This window comes from Loxodonta africana, chromosome 13 (assembly GCF_030014295.1).
Source record: "Loxodonta africana isolate mLoxAfr1 chromosome 13, mLoxAfr1.hap2, whole genome shotgun sequence".
NCBI lineage: Eukaryota > Metazoa > Chordata > Mammalia > Proboscidea > Elephantidae > Loxodonta > Loxodonta africana.
The window spans coordinates 2,619,112-2,635,385 of NC_087354.1; the positions used below are offsets into that span (position 1 = coordinate 2,619,112).

Consider the following 16,274-nt stretch of genomic DNA (forward strand, 5'->3'; position numbering starts at 1 on the left):
GGGAGAAAGCATAGCCATAGGGAAGTGAGCTTCTCTCCTGTGATCTTTGTCTTACCGATTTGCCCTTTTCCAAGGGATAGTGAGGTCGATGTCTGTTGTCCTGCTTTCATGGGGGTCAAGCCAACTCCCCTGGAAACTGGAAGACGATGTGTGAATTCTCTCACCCAGTGTCATTCCTCGGTGGAAGGAAGACATTTGTGGTAAGCATCTTCAGGTCTCAGGGGATTTTTCCTGGGGAGAGATATGGCTCGGGTCAATGATGACATAACCTGTCTCGAAGAGAGATGATGACCTCAAAATCGTGCTCAGTGGGTTTATGCTGAGGCCCTGCGAGACACTCCTTTGCCCCGGCCTTATAGATCTTCTTTAGAGCAGACCCCCATTTTCATTCCTTTCACCTGCACCAAGTGATCCAAAACACCTGGGTGGCTGATTTTTGCCAGGCTGATTCCTTGGCTCTTTTCCTCTTTTTGTGTCATTTAGAAAGACCTGCTTCCATGAAACTCACCGTGGCGAGGTCACAAGGTGAGGGAATTACCGTGATTTTCCCTGGCCCCATCTGACACTTGGACAAGTGAGGATGCAGCCCAAAAGGCAGTAGAGGTTGTTGACAAAGCTGAGGCATGTCCCCTGGTGTTTGCTTGACCTTGCCTGGTTGACTAAGTGGCAGTGATGTGCGTGGATGGATACTCAGGAATCTGAGGATCCTGAAAAATGTGCGCTTGAGTCGTCTCCGATAGCCGGGGTCCAAGTCCGATACATCCTAGGGAATTTTGAGAAATGCACAACGAGAAGAATGTATTTTCCCAAGATATTTATGGGAGGTGAATGGCTCAGAGCTCTACGGGAGACTGGTCAACTTGCCATATTGAAAGCGTTTGTCAGTTTCAGCTGGCTTCTTAGGATCTGCAGGGCACTTTTCCCAGGAATCTTGAAATTGGATGAGAGATTCCGTAGTCTGATAGCTGGCTCCAGCTTTCAAGTGAAGGTAGCTGCACAGATACCTGCGTAGAAAATCTAAAGTCAGGGTCTATGCCACGTGTGAGGAGGACACGAGGGTCGTGAGCAGTTTCAGGTTCATGCCACAGGAAGTCGTGTTTCCTTGGAGCTGTAGACAGTGAATGCAGGTGTAAATGCTGCCTTGCACGAGTGCAAAGATCACTGTTCCTACACAGTTCGTTGGAATCCCGTAGAGTTTCCATAAGACTCCTGCTCTGTTTGTGCCAAGAGATCTTCTGATGGTTGATAAACAGGAGGAGATATGTTCCCTGAGTTACCGTTCTTTGGGAAAGAGGTGGCCGGGTCTGTGTCTCTGCATGGCACAAGGGTGAAATCAAACTCCGGAAATTCGTAGGAGAAGTTTGGGGCAAATTCTTGGAGTAAGCACTCTTCTGAGTGTTCCACAGCTCGTTTGAAGATCCCCAGTTTGGGGAACCCTTGCGTGTAATTTGCTGAGAGTGCTCGTGCACAGGACAGTGCCTGTGGACACAGATTTGGCTTCCTTGTTACATGGGCCAGGGCTGATCAAAACGAAAAGCTTCTCCTTCCCTGGGACCTCCTGAGTTTTTTTTACTACTGTCTGAGGCCTCTATGCCATGTCCTGATCTGGCACATGTCTGCCTTTCTGTCAAGGGTGAGCAGTCTCCCTAATGGGTTAGAAGTGCGTGTCTTGATGTTGTCCATATTTTTGAGCACATGTGGGAAAAACCTTAGCTGTTAGACCATGGATGTCTCTCGTGCGATGTCTGGCTTACTTCTTTGTCCTTCCTAAAAGGATTGCAAGGTCCAGGCCTGTTTTCCCGCTTTCATGAGGGTCAAGCTACTCCCCAGGAACCTGGAAGAGGATGTGCGAACATTCTCATCCTGCATGATTCCGGGCTGGATGGAAGATGTCTGTGGTAAGGAACTTGAGGACTCAGGTGATTTTTCCTGGGGATTGATATGTCTCGGGTCAATGATGACACCTCCACTTCTCTGGAAGAGAAATGATGACATTAAAATCACGCTCAGTAGGATCACACTGAGGCCCAGAGGGAAACTGCTTTTCCCAATCTTAATGATCTCCTTTAGAATGGAGCCCGTTTTGATTCCTTTTACGTCCAGCACGTGATCCTAAACTCCTCACTGACCAATTTTTGTCAAGCTGATTCCTTGGCTCCTTTCCTCTTTTTCTCTGACTTAGAAAGACCTACTTCCAAGAGATTCACCACAGGAAGAACACAAGGTGAGTGAATGACGGCAGTTTTACCTTGTCCCTGCTGATACTTGGTCAAGTGAAAATGGAGCCCAAAAGGCAGTCGGGTTTTGTGGAGAAGCTGAGACGCGTACCCTGCTTTTAGCTTGACCTGACCGATTGAATAAGTGGCGGTGATATGCACGGGTGGATAGTTAGGAAGCACAGGAACCTGGAAGAATTTCCACTTGAGGAATTTCTGATCATCCGGTGCCCAGCCTGGTATGTCTACGGAATTGAGAGAATGCACAGCGAGACAAATGTGCTTTTCTCATATATTTTCCGCTTGGGAATGGCTAGGAGCTCTACTGGAGAAACCGGACATACTTGCCATAGTTGAAAGCCTGTGTCAGTTGCGACTGGACGATTAGGATCTGCCGGGTATCTTTCCCACAAATCCTGGCATTGGATGAACAATCGAGTAGTCTGATACCTCACTGTAGCTATCAAGAAAAGGTAGCAGCACAAATATCTGAGTCAAAAAACTAAGGTCAGGTTCGATGGCATTTGGTAAACGCGATGCGCGCGTCATGACTAGTTTCAGGTACGTGCCACAGGAAGTCATGATCGGCTAACACTCTAGTCAGGAAATGCAGGCATAACTGCTGCCTTCCACATGCGGAAAGATCATTTTCTTGACAGTTCTTTGGAATCTCATAGAGATTCTGTAGAACTGCTTTTCTGTATGCCCCACAGGATCCTGTGGTGGTTGATATACACGTGGAGATGTTCTCCCTCTACAGGGATTATTCGGGCCTGAGGTAGATTGGATTGTGTCTCTACACGGCTCAGTGGTGAAATCAAAGTGTTGAAGGACTGTGGAAATTTCTAGAAGTGTTGGCACAATTCTTGGAAAGGAACTCATTTCCAAAGGTCCTTCCAGCTGATTTGAAGATCCCCAGTTACTGGGGACTCTTGGGTGCCGTTTCCCGAGAGTCCAACACGTTGGACAGTGCCCCTGGATGCATATTTGGCTGCCTTCAACACATCAGTCGGGGTTAATCAATTGCAAAGGCTCCTGTTGCCTGCGTGCTCCTAAGAATTTGTACTACATCCAGGCACGAGTCTCACCTTGTGTCAAGGGTCAGCAGTCTCCCCAGTGGGTTGTAAATGGGTGTCTTGATTTTGTGCATATGTTTGCGACTATCTGGGAGAAAGCATAGCCATAGGGAAGTGAGCTTCTCTCCTGTGATCTTTGTCTTACCGATTTGCCCTTTTCCAAGGGATAGTGAGGTCGATGTCTGTTGTTCTGCTTTCATGGGGGTCAAGCCAACTCCCCTGGAAACTGGAAGACGATGTGTGAATTCTCTCACCCAGTGTCATTCCTCGGTGGAAGGAAGACATTTGTGGTAAGCATCTTCAGGTCTCAGGGGATTTTTCCTGGGGAGAGATATGGCTCGGGTCAATGATGACATAACCTGTCTCGAAGAGAGATGATGACCTCAAAATCGTGCTCAGTGGGTTTATGCTGAGGCCCTGCGAGACACTCCTTTGCCCCGGCCTTATAGATCTTCTTTAGAGCAGACCCCCATTTTCATTCCTTTCACCTACACCAAGTGATCCAAAACACCTGGGTGGCTGATTTTTGCCAGGCTGATTCCTTGGCTCTTTTCCTCTTTTTGTGTCATTTAGAAAGACCTGCTTCCATGAAACTCACCGTGGCGAGGTCACAAGGTGAGGGAATTACCGTGATTTTCCCTGGCCCCATCTGACACTTGGACAAGTGAGGATGCAGCCCAAAAGGCAGTAGAGGTTGTTGACAAAGCTGAGGCATGTCCCCTGGTGTTTGCTTGACCTTGCCTGGTTGACTAAGTGGCAGTGATGTGCGTGGATGGATACTCAGGAATCTGAGGATCCTGAAAAATGTGCGCTTGAGTCGTCTCCGATAGCCGGGGTCCAAGTCCGATACATCCTAGGGAATTTTGAGAAATGCACAACGAGAAGAATGTATTTTCCCAAGATATTTATGGGAGGTGAATGGCTCAGAGCTCTACGGGAGACTGGTCAACTTGCCATATTGAAAGCGTTTGTCAGTTTCAGCTGGCTTCTTAGGATCTGCAGGGCACTTTTCCCAGGAATCTTGAAATTGGATGAGAGATTCCGTAGTCTGATAGCTGGCTCCAGCTTTCAAGTGAAGGTAGCTGCACAGATACCTGCGTAGAAAATCTAAAGTCAGGGTCTATGCCACGTGTGAGGAGGACACGAGGGTCGTGAGCAGTTTCAGGTTCATGCCACAGGAAGTCGTGTTTCCTTGGAGCTGTAGACAGTGAATGCAGGTGTAAATGCTGCCTTGCACGAGTGCAAAGATCACTGTTCCTACACAGTTCGTTGGAATCCCGTAGAGTTTCCATAAGACTCCTGCTCTGTTTGTGCCAAGAGATCTTCTGATGGTTGATAAACAGGAGGAGATATGTTCCCTGAGTTACCGTTCTTTGGGAAAGAGGTGGCCGGGTCTGTGTCTCTGCATGGCACAAGGGTGAAATCAAACTCCGGAAATTGGTAGGAGAAGTTTGGGGCAAATTCTTGGAGTAAGCACTCTTCTGAGTGTTCCACAGCTCGTTTGAAGATCCCCAGTTTGGGGAACCCTTGCGTGTAATTTGCTGAGAGTGCTCGTGCACAGGACAGTGCCTGTGGACACAGATTTGGCTTCCTTGTTACATGGGCCAGGGCTGATCAAAACGAAAAGCTTCTCCTTCCCTGGGACCTCCTGAGTTTTTTTTACTACTGTCTGAGGCCTCTATGCCATGTCCTGATCTGGCACATGTCTGCCTTTCTGTCAAGGGTGAGCAGTCTCCCTAATGGGTTAGAAGTGCGTGTCTTGATGTTGTCCATATTTTTGAGCACATGTGGGAAAAACCTTAGCTGTTAGACCATGGATGTCTCTCGTGCGATGTCTGGCTTACTTCTTTGTCCTTCCTAAAAGGATTGCAAGGTCCAGGCCTGTTTTCCCGCTTTCATGAGGGTCAAGCTACTCCCCAGGAACCTGGAAGAGGATGTGCGAACATTCTCATCCTGCATGATTCCGGGCTGGATGGAAGATGTCTGTGGTAAGGAACTTGAGGACTCAGGTGATTTTTCCTGGGGATTGATATGTCTCGGGTCAATGATGACACCTCCACTTCTCTGGAAGTGAAATGATGACATTAAAATCACGCTCAATAGGATCACGCTGAGGCCCAGAGGGAAACTGCTTTTCCCCAATCTTAATGATCTCTTTTAGAATGGAGCCCGTTTTGATTCCTTTTACGTCCAGCACGTGATCGAAAACTCCTCACTGACTGATTTTTGTCAAGCTGATTCCTTGGCTCCTTTCCTCTTTTTCTCTGACTTAGAAAGACCTACTTCCAAGAGATTCACCACAGGAAGAACACAAGGTGAGTGAATGACGGCAGTTTTACCTTGTCCCTGCTGATACTTGGTCAAGTGAAAATGGAGCCCAAAAGGCAGTCGGGTTTTGTGGAGAAGCTGAGACGCGTACCCTGCTTTTAGCTTGACCTGACCGATTGAATAAGTGGCGGTGATATGCACGGGTGGATAGTTAGGAAGCACAGGAACCTGGAAGAATTTCCACTTGAGGAATTTCTGATCATCCGGTGCCCAGCCTGGTATGTCTACGGAATTGAGAGAATGCACAGCGAGACAAATGTGCTTTTCTCATATATTTTCCGCTTGGGAATGGCTAGGAGCTCTACTGGAGAAACCGGACATACTTGCCATAGTTGAAAGCCTGTGTCAGTTGCGACTGGACGATTAGGATCTGCCGGGTATCTTTCCCACAAATCCTGGCATTGGATGAACAATCGAGTAGTCTGATACCTCACTGTAGCTATCAAGAAAAGGTAGCAGCACAAATATCTGAGTCAAAAAACTAAGGTCAGGTTCGATGGCATTTGGTAAACGCGATGCGCGCGTCATGACTAGTTTCAGGTACGTGCCACAGGAAGTCATGATCGGCTAACACTCTAGTCAGGAAATGCAGGCATAACTGCTGCCTTCCACATGCGGAAAGATCATTTTCTTGACAGTTCTTTGGAATCTCATAGAGATTCTGTAGAACTGCTTTTCTGTATGCCCCACAGGATCCTGTGGTGGTTGATATACACGTGGAGATGTTCTCCCTCTACAGGGATTATTCGGGCCTGAGGTAGATTGGATTGTGTCTCTACACGGCTCAGTGGTGAAATCAAAGTGTTGAAGGACTGTGGAAATTTCTAGAAGTGTTGGCACAATTCTTGGAAAGGAACTCATTTCCAAAGGTCCTTCCAGCTGATTTGAAGATCCCCAGTTACTGGGGACTCTTGGGTGCCGTTTCCCGAGAGTCCAACACGTTGGACAGTGCCCCTGGACGCATATTTGGCTGCCTTCAACACATCAGTCGGGGTTAATCAATTGCAAAGGCTCCTGTTGCCTGCGTGCTCCTAAGAATTTGTACTACATCCAGGCACGAGTCTCACCTTGTGTCAAGGGTCAGCAGTCTCCCCAGTGGGTTGTAAATGGGTGTCTTGATTTTGTGCATATGTTTGCGACTATCTGGGAGAAAGCATAACCATAGGGAAGTGAGCTTCTCTCCTGTGATCTTTGTCTTACCGATTTGCCCTTTTCCAAGGGATAGTGAGGTCGATGTCTGTTGTCCTGCTTTCATGGGGGTCAAGCCAACTCCCCTGGAAACTGGAAGACGATGTGTGAATTCTCTCACCCAGTGTCATTCCTCGGTGGAAGGAAGACATTTGTGGTAAGCATCTTCAGGTCTCAGGGGATTTTTCCTGGGGAGAGATATGGCTCGGGTCAATGATGACATAACCTGTCTCGAAGAGAGATGATGACCTCAAAATCGTGCTCAGTGGGTTTATGCTGAGGCCCTGCGAGACACTCCTTTGCCCCGGCCTTATAGATCTTCTTTAGAGCAGACCCCCATTTTCATTCCTTTCACCTACACCAAGTGATCCAAAACACCTGGGTGGCTGATTTTTGCCAGGCTGATTCCTTGGCTCTTTTCCTCTTTTTGTGTCATTTAGAAAGACCTGCTTCCATGAAACTCACCGTGGCGAGGTCACAAGGTGAGGGAATTACCGTGATTTTCCCTGGCCCCATCTGACACTTGGACAAGTGAGGATGCAGCCCAAAAGGCAGTAGAGGTTGTTGACAAAGCTGAGGCATGTCCCCTGGTGTTTGCTTGACCTTGCCTGGTTGACTAAGTGGCAGTGATGTGCGTGGATGGATACTCAGGAATCTGAGGATCCTGAAAACTGTGCGCTTGAGTCGTCTCCGATAGCCGGGGTCCAAGTCCGATACATCCTAGGGAATTTTGAGAAATGCACAACGAGAAGAATGTATTTTCCCAAGATATTTATGGGAGGTGAATGGCTCAGAGCTCTACGGGAGACTGGTCAACTTGCCATATTGAAAGCGTTTGTCAGTTTCAGCTGGCTTCTTAGGATCTGCAGGGCACTTTTCCCAGGAATCTTGAAATTGGATGAGAGATTCCGTAGTCTGATAGCTGGCTCCAGCTTTCAAGTGAAGGTAGCTGCACAGATACCTGCGTAGAAAATCTAAAGTCAGGGTCTATGCCACGTGTGAGGAGGACACGAGGGTCGTGAGCAGTTTCAGGTTCATGCCACAGGAAGTCGTGTTTCCTTGGAGCTGTAGACAGTGAATGCAGGTGTAAATGCTGCCTTGCACGAGTGCAAAGATCACTGTTCCTACACAGTTCGTTGGAATCCCGTAGAGTTTCCATAAGACTCCTGCTCTGTTTGTGCCAAGAGATCTTCTGATGGTTGATAAACAGGAGGAGATATGTTCCCTGAGTTACCGTTCTTTGGGAAAGAGGTGGCCGGGTCTGTGTCTCTGCATGGCACAAGGGTGAAATCAAACTCCGGAAATTGGTAGGAGAAGTTTGGGGCAAATTCTTGGAGTAAGCACTCTTCTGAGTGTTCCACAGCTCGTTTGAAGATCCCCAGTTTGGGGAACCCTTGGGTGTAATTTGCTGAGAGTGCTCGTGCACGGGACAGTGCCTGTGGACACAGATTTGGCTTCCTTGTTACATGGGCCAGGGCTGATCAAAACGAAAAGCTTCTCCTTCCCTGGGACCTCCTGAGTTTTTTTTTACTACTGTCTGAGGCCTCTATGCCATGTCCTGATCTGGCACATGTCTGCCTTTCTGTCAAGGGTGAGCAGTCTCCCTAATGGGTTAGAAGTGCGTGTCTTGATGTTGTCCATATTTTTGAGCACATGTGGGAAAAACCTTAGCTGTTAGACCATGGATGTCTCTCGTGCGATGTCTGGCTTACTTCTTTGTCCTTCCTAAAAGGATTGCAAGGTCCAGGCCTGTTTTCCCGCTTTCATGAGGGTCAAGCTACTCCCCAGGAACCTGGAAGAGGATGTGCGAACATTCTCATCCTGCATGATTCCGGGCTGGATGGAAGATGTCTGTGGTAAGGAACTTGAGGACTCAGGTGATTTTTCCTGGGGATTGATATGTCTCGGGTCAATGATGACACCTCCACTTCTCTGGAAGTGAAATGATGACATTAAAATCACGCTCAATAGGATCACGCTGAGGCCCAGAGGGAAACTGCTTTTCCCCAATCTTAATGATCTCCTTTAGAATGGAGCCCGTTTTGATTCCTTTTACGTCCAGCACGTGATCCTAAACTCCTCACTGACCAATTTTTGTCAAGCTGATTCCTTGGCTCCTTTCCTCTTTTTCTCTGACTTAGAAAGACCTACTTCCAAGAGATTCACCACAGGAAGAACACAAGGTGAGTGAATGACGGCAGTTTTACCTTGTCCCTGCTGATACTTGGTCAAGTGAAAATGGAGCCCAAAAGGCAGTCGGGTTTTGTGGAGAAGCTGAGACGCGTACCCTGCTTTTAGCTTGACCTGACCGATTGAATAAGTGGCGGTGATATGCACGGATGGATAGTTAGGAAGCACAGGAACCTGGAAGAATTTCCACTTGAGGAATTTCTGATCATCCGGTGCCCAGCCTGGTATGTCTACGGAATTGAGAGAATGCACAGCGAGACAAATGTGCTTTTCTCATATATTTTCCGCTTGGGAATGGCTAGGAGCTCTACTGGAGAAACCGGACATACTTGCCATAGTTGAAAGCCTGTGTCAGTTGCGACTGGACGATTAGGATCTGCCGGGTATCTTTCCCACAAATCCTGGCATTGGATGAACAATCGAGTAGTCTGATACCTCACTGTAGCTATCAAGAAAAGGTAGCAGCACAAATATCTGAGTCAAAAAACTAAGGTCAGGTTCGATGGCATTTGGTAAACGCGATGCGCGCGTCATGACTAGTTTCAGGTACGTGCCACAGGAAGTCATGATCGGCTAACACTCTAGTCAGGAAATGCAGGCATAACTGCTGCCTTCCACATGCGGAAAGATCATTTTCTTGACAGTTCTTTGGAATCTCATAGAGATTCTGTAGAACTGCTTTTCTGTATGCCCCACAGGATCCTGTGGTGGTTGATATACAGGTGGAGATGTTCTCCCTCTATAGGGATTATTCGGGCCTGAGGTAGATTGGATTGTGTCTCTACACGGCTCAGTGGTGAAATCAAAGTGTTGAAGGACTGTGGAAATTTCTAGAAGTGTTGGCACAATTCTTGGAAAGGAACTCATTTCCAAAGGTCCTTCCAGCTGATTTGAAGATCCCCAGTTACTGGGGACTCTTGGGTGCCGTTTCCCGAGAGTCCAACACGTTGGACAGTGCCCCTGGACGCATATTTGGCTGCCTTCAACACATCAGTCGGGGTTAATCAATTGCAAAGGCTCCTGTTGCCTGCGTGCTCCTAAGAATTTGTACTACATCCAGGCACGAGTCTCACCTTGTGTCAAGGGTCAGCAGTCTCCCCAGTGGGTTGTAAATGGGTGTCTTGATTTTGTGCATATGTTTGCGACTATCTGGGAGAAAGCATAGCCATAGGGAAGTGAGCTTCTCTCCTGTGATCTTTGTCTTACTGATTTGCCCTTTTCCAAGGGATAGTGAGGTCGATGTCTGTTGTCCTGCTTTCATGGGGGTCAAGCCAACTCCCCTGGAAACTGGAAGACGATGTGTGAATTCTCTCACCCAGTGTCATTCCTCGGTGGAAGGAAGACATTTGTGGTAAGCATCTTCAGGTCTCAGGGGATTTTTCCTGGGGAGAGATATGGCTCGGGTCACTGATGACATAACCTGTCTCGAAGAGAGATGATGACCTCAAAATCGTGCTCAGTGGGTTTATGCTGAGGCCCTGCGAGACACTCCTTTGCCCCGGCCTTATAGATCTTCTTTAGAGCAGACCCCCATTTTCATTCCTTTCACCTACACCAAGTGATCCAAAACACCTGGGTGGCTGATTTTTGCCAGGCTGATTCCTTGGCTCTTTTCCTCTTTTTGTGTCATTCAGAAAGACCTGCTTCCATGAAACTCACCGTGGCGAGGTCACAAGGTGAGGGAATTACCGTGATTTTCCCTGGCCCCATCTGACACTTGGACAAGTGAGGATGCAGCCCAAAAGGCAGTAGAGGTTGTTGACAAAGCTGAGGCATGTCCCCTGGTGTTTGCTTGACCTTGCCTGGTTGACTAAGTGGCAGTGATGTGCGTGGGTGGATACTCAGGAATCTGAGGATCCTGAAAAATGTGCGCTTGAGTCGTCTCCGATAGCCGGGGTCCAAGTCCGATACATCCTAGGGAATTTTGAGAAATGCACAACGAGAAGAATGTATTTTCCCAAGATATTTATGGGAGGTGAATGGCTCAGAGCTCTACGGGAGACTGGTCAACTTGCCATATTGAAAGCGTTTGTCAGTTTCAGCTGGCTTCTTAGGATCTGCAGGGCACTTTTCCCAGGAATCTTGAAATTGGATGAGAGATTCCGTAGTCTGATAGCTGGCTCCAGCTTTCAAGTGAAGGTAGCTGCACAGATACCTGCGTAGAAAATCTAAAGTCAGGGTCTATGCCACGTGTGAGGAGGACACGAGGGTCGTGAGCAGTTTCAGGTTCATGCCACAGGAAGTCGTGTTTCCTTGGAGCTGTAGACAGTGAATGCAGGTGTAAATGCTGCCTTGCACGAGTGCAAAGATCACTGTTCCTACACAGTTCGTTGGAATCCCGTAGAGTTTCCATAAGACTCCTGCTCTGTTTGTGCCAAGAGATCTTCTGATGGTTGATAAACAGGAGGAGATATGTTCCCTGTGTTACCGTTCTTTGGGAAAGAGGTGGCCGGGTCTGTGTCTCTGCATGGCACAAGGGTGAAATCAAACTCCGGAAATTGGTAGGAGAAGTTTGGGGCAAATTCTTGGAGTAAGCACTCTTCTGAGTGTTCCACAGCTCGTTTGAAGATCCCCAGTTTGGGGAACCCTTGGGTGTAATTTGCTGAGAGTGCTCGTGCACGGGACAGTGCCTGTGGACACAGATTTGGCTTCCTTGTTACATGGGCCAGGGCTGATCAAAACGAAAAGCTTCTCCTTCCCTGGGACCTCCTGAGTTTTTTTTTACTACTGTCTGAGGCCTCTATGCCATGTCCTGATCTGGCACATGTCTGCCTTTCTGTCAAGGGTGAGCAGTCTCCCTAATGGGTTAGAAGTGCGTGTCTTGATGTTGTCCATATTTTTGAGCACATGTGGGAAAAACCTTAGCTGTTAGACCATGGATGTCTCTCGTGCGATGTCTGGCTTACTTCTTTGTCCTTCCTAAAAGGATTGCAAGGTCCAGGCCTGTTTTCCCGCTTTCATGAGGGTCAAGCTACTCCCCAGGAACCTGGAAGAGGATGTGCGAACATTCTCATCCTGCATGATTCCGGGCTGGATGGAAGATGTCTGTGGTAAGGAACTTGAGGACTCAGGTGATTTTTCCTGGGGATTGATATGTCTCGGGTCAATGATGACACCTCCACTTCTCTGGAAGTGAAATGATGACATTAAAATCACGCTCAATAGGATCACGCTGAGGCCCAGAGGGAAACTGCTTTTCCCCAATCTTAATGATCTCCTTTAGAATGGAGCCCGTTTTGATTCCTTTTACGTCCAGCACGTGATCGAAAACTCCTCACTGACCGATTTTTGTCAAGCTGATTCCTTGGCTCCTTTCCTCTTTTTCTCTGACTTAGAAAGACCTACTCCCAAGAGATTCACCACAGGAAGAACACAAGGTGAGTGAATGATGGCAGTTTTACCTTGTCCCTGCTGATACTTGGACAAGTGAAAATGGAGCCCAAAAGGCAGTCGGGTTTTGTGGAGAAGCTGAGACGCGTGCCCTGCTTTTAGCTTGACCTGACCAATTGAATAAGTGGCGGTGATATGCACGGGTGGAGTGTTAGGAAGCACAGGAACCTGGAAGAATTTCCACTTGAGGAATTTTTGATCATCCGGTGCCCAGCCTGTTATGTCTACGGAATTGAGAGAATGCACAGCGAGACAAATGTGCTTTTCTCATATATTTTCCGCTTGGGAATGGCTAGGAGCTCTACTGGAGAAACCGGACATACTTGCCATAGTTGAAAGCCTGTGTCAGTTGCGACTGGACGATTAGGATCTGCCGGGTATCTTTCCCACAAATCCTGGCATTGGATGAACAATCGAGTAGTCTGATACCTCACTGTCGCTATCAAGAAAAGGTAGCAGCACAAATATCTGAGTCAAAAAACTAAGGTCAGGTTCGATGGCATTTGGTAAACGCGATGCGCGCGTCATGACTAGTTTCAGGTACGTGCCACAGGAAGTCACGATCGGCTAACACTCTAGTCAGGAAATGCAGGCATAACTGCTGCCTTCCACATGCGGAAAGATCATTTTCTTGACAGTTCTTTGGAATCTCATAGAGATTCTGTAGAACTGCTTTTCTGTATGCCCCACAGGATCCTGTGGTGGTTGATATACAGGTGGAGATGTTCTCCCTCTATAGGGATTATTCGGGCCTGAGGTAGATTGGATTGTGTCTCTACACGGCTCAGTGGTGAAATCAAAGTGTTGAAGGACTGTGGAAATTTCTAGAAGTGTTGGCACAATTCTTGGAAAGGAACTCATTTCCAAATGTCCTTCCAGCTGATTTGAAGATCCCCAGTTACTGGGGACTCTTGGGTGCCGTTTCCCGAGAGTCCAACACGTTGGACAGTGCCCCTGGACGCATATTTGGCTGCCTTCAACACATCAGTCGGGGTTAATCAATTGCAAAGGCTCCTGTTGCCTGCGTGCTCCTAAGAATTTGTACTACATCCAGGCACGAGTCTCACCTTGTGTCAAGGGTCAGCAGTCTCCCCAGTGGGTTGTAAATGGGTGTCTTGATTTTGTGCATATGTTTGTGACTATCTGGGAGAAAGCATAGCCATAGGGAAGTGAGCTTCTCTCCTGTGATCTTTGTCTTACCGATTTGCCCTTTTCCAAGGGATAGTGAGGTCGATGTCTGTTGTCCTGCTTTCATGGGGGTCAAGCCAACTCCCCTGGAAACTGGAAGACGATGTGTGAATTCTCTCACCCAGTGTCATTCCTCGGTGGAAGGAAGACATTTGTGGTAAGCATCTTCAGGTCTCAGGGGATTTTTCCTGGGGAGAGATATGGCTCGGGTCAATGATGACATAACCTGTCTCGAAGAGAGATGATGACCTCAAAATCGTGCTCAGTGGGTTTATGCTGAGGCCCTGCGAGACACTCCTTTGCCCCGGCCTTATAGATCTTCTTTAGAGCAGACCCCCATTTTCATTCCTTTCACCTGCACCAAGTGATCCAAAACACCTGGGTGGCTGATTTTTGTCAGGCTGATTCCTTGGCTCTTTTCCTCTTTTTGTGTCATTTAGAAAGACCTGCTTCCATGAAACTCACCGTGGCGAGGTCACAAGGTGAGGGAATTACCGTGATTTTCCCTGGCCCCATCTGACACTTGGACAAGTGAGGATGCAGCCCAAAAGGCAGTAGAGGTTGTTGACAAAGCTGAGGCATGTCTCCTGGTGTTTGCTTGACCTTGCCTGGTTGACTAAGTGGCAGTGATGTGCGTGGATGGATACTTAGGAATCTGAGGATCCTGAAAAATGTGCGCTTGAGTCGTCTCCGATAGCCGGGGTCCAAGTCCGATACGTCCTAGGGAATTTTGAGAAATGCACAACGAGAAGAATGTATTTTCCCAAGATATTTATGGGAGGTGAATGGCTCAGAGCTCTACGGGAGACTGGTCAACTTGCCATATTGAAAGCGTTTGTCAGTTTCAGCTGGCTTCTTAGGATCTGCAGGGCACTTTTCCCAGGAATCTTGAAATTGGATGAGAGATTCCGTAGTCTGATAGCTGGCTCCAGCTTTCAAGTGAAGGTAGCTGCACAGATACCTGCGTAGAAAATCTAAAGTCAGGGTCTATGCCACGTGTGAGGAGGACACGAGGGTCGTGAGCAGTTTCAGGTTCATGCCACAGGAAGTCGTGTTTCCTTGGAGCTGTAGACAGTGAATGCAGGTGTAAATGCTGCCTTGCACGGGTGCAAAGATCACTGTTCCTACACAGTTCATTGGAATCCCGTAGAGTTTCCATAAGACTCCTGCTCTGTTTGTGCCAAGAGATCTTCTGATGGTTGATAAACAGGAGGAGATATGTTCCCTGAGTTACCGTTCTTTGGGAAAGAGGTGGCCGGGTCTGTGTCTCTGCATGGCACAAGGGTGAAATCAAACTCCGGAAATTCGAAGGAGAAGTTTGAGGCATATTCCTGGAGTAAGCACTCTTCCGAGTTTCCCACAGTTCGTTTGAAGATCCCCAGTTTGGGGAACCCTTGGGTGTAATTTCCTGAGAGTGCTCGTGCACGGGACAGTGCCTGTGGACACAGATTTGGCTTCCTTGTTACATGGGCCAGGGCTGATCAAAATGAAAAGCCTCTCCTTGCCTGGGACCTCCTGAGTTTTTTTTACTACGGTCTGAGACCTCTATGCCATGTCCTGATCTGGCACATGTCTGCCTTTCTGTCAAGGGTGAGCATTCTCCCTAATGGGTTAGAAGTGCGTGTCTTGATGTTGTCCATATTTTTGAGCACATGTGGGAAAAACCTTAGCTGTTAGACCATGGATGTCTCTCGTGCGATGTCTGGCTTACTTCTTTGTCCTTCCTAAAAGGATTGCAAGGTCCAGGCCTGTTTTCCCGCTTTCGTGAGGGTCAAGCTACTCCCCAGGAACCTGGAAGAGGAAGTGCGAACATTCTCATCCTGCATGATTCCGGGCTGGATGGAAGATGTCTGTGGTAAGGAACTTGAGGACTCAGGTGATTTTTCCTGGGGATTGATATGTCTCGGGTCAATGATGACACCTCCACTTCTCTGGAAGTGAAATGATGACATTAAAATCACGCTCAATAGGATCACGCTGAGGCCCAGAGGGAAACTGCTTTTCCCCAATCTTAATGATCTCCTTTAGAATGGAGCCCGTTTTGATTCCTTTTACGTCCAGCACGTGATCGAAAACTCCTCACTGACTGATTTTTGTCAAGCTGATTCCTTGGCTCCTTTCCTCTTTTTCTCTGACTTAGAAAGACCTACTCCCAAGAGATTCACCACAGGAAGAACACAAGGTGAGTGAATGATGGCAGTTTTACCTTGTCCCTGCTGATACTTGGACAAGTGAAAATGGAGCCCAAAAGGCAGTCGAGTTTTGTGGAGAAGCTGAGACGCGTCCCCTGCTTTTAGCTTGACCTGACCGATTGAATAAGTGGCGGTGATATGCACGGGTGGATAGTTAGGAAGCACAGGAACCTGGAAGAATTTCCACTTGAGGAATTTTTGATCATCCGGTGCCCAGCCTGTTATGTCTACGGAATTGAGAGAATGCACAGCTAGACAAATGTGCTTTTCTCATATATTTTCCGCTTGGGAATGGCTAGGAGCTCTACTGGAGAAACCGGACATACTTGCCATAGTTGAAAGCCTGTGTCAGTTGCGACTGGACGATTAGGATCTGCAGGGTATCTTTCCCACAAATCCTGGCATTGGATGAACAGTCGAGTAGTCTGATACCTCACTGTCGCTATCAAGAAAAGGTAGAAGCACAAACATCTGAGTCAAAAAACTAAGGTCAGGTTCGACGGCAT

The 16,274-nt window shown here is 47.9% G+C and overlaps 10 non-coding genes across 10 annotated transcripts; all 10 read left to right on the forward strand.

Annotated features, from left to right (window-relative positions):
- Positions 1-250: 250 nt before the first annotated feature.
- Positions 251-328, forward strand: LOC135227569 (small nucleolar RNA SNORD115). The gene has a single exon (XR_010317732.1). It is a non-coding gene; the product is annotated as a small nucleolar RNA SNORD115 (small nucleolar RNA).
- A 1,620-nt stretch (positions 329-1,948) lies between these two features.
- LOC111747977 (small nucleolar RNA SNORD115) lies at positions 1,949-2,029 on the forward strand. The gene has a single exon (XR_002783921.2). It is a non-coding gene; the product is annotated as a small nucleolar RNA SNORD115 (small nucleolar RNA).
- Positions 2,030-3,632: 1,603 nt separating this feature from the next.
- Positions 3,633-3,710, forward strand: LOC135227570 (small nucleolar RNA SNORD115). Its single transcript, XR_010317733.1, has one exon. It is a non-coding gene; the product is annotated as a small nucleolar RNA SNORD115 (small nucleolar RNA).
- Positions 3,711-5,330: 1,620 nt separating this feature from the next.
- On the forward strand, positions 5,331-5,411 carry LOC135227431 (small nucleolar RNA SNORD115). The gene has a single exon (XR_010317596.1). It is a non-coding gene; the product is annotated as a small nucleolar RNA SNORD115 (small nucleolar RNA).
- Positions 5,412-7,015: 1,604 nt separating this feature from the next.
- LOC135227571 (small nucleolar RNA SNORD115) lies at positions 7,016-7,093 on the forward strand. The gene has a single exon (XR_010317734.1). It is a non-coding gene; the product is annotated as a small nucleolar RNA SNORD115 (small nucleolar RNA).
- Positions 7,094-8,714: 1,621 nt separating this feature from the next.
- On the forward strand, positions 8,715-8,795 carry LOC135227432 (small nucleolar RNA SNORD115). Its single transcript, XR_010317597.1, has one exon. It is a non-coding gene; the product is annotated as a small nucleolar RNA SNORD115 (small nucleolar RNA).
- A 1,604-nt stretch (positions 8,796-10,399) lies between these two features.
- LOC135227584 (small nucleolar RNA SNORD115) lies at positions 10,400-10,477 on the forward strand. The gene has a single exon (XR_010317748.1). It is a non-coding gene; the product is annotated as a small nucleolar RNA SNORD115 (small nucleolar RNA).
- Positions 10,478-12,098: 1,621 nt separating this feature from the next.
- On the forward strand, positions 12,099-12,179 carry LOC135227433 (small nucleolar RNA SNORD115). The gene has a single exon (XR_010317598.1). It is a non-coding gene; the product is annotated as a small nucleolar RNA SNORD115 (small nucleolar RNA).
- Positions 12,180-13,783: 1,604 nt separating this feature from the next.
- LOC135227572 (small nucleolar RNA SNORD115) lies at positions 13,784-13,861 on the forward strand. The gene has a single exon (XR_010317735.1). It is a non-coding gene; the product is annotated as a small nucleolar RNA SNORD115 (small nucleolar RNA).
- A 1,620-nt stretch (positions 13,862-15,481) lies between these two features.
- On the forward strand, positions 15,482-15,562 carry LOC111747975 (small nucleolar RNA SNORD115). Its single transcript, XR_002783919.2, has one exon. It is a non-coding gene; the product is annotated as a small nucleolar RNA SNORD115 (small nucleolar RNA).
- Positions 15,563-16,274: the final 712 nt, after the last annotated feature.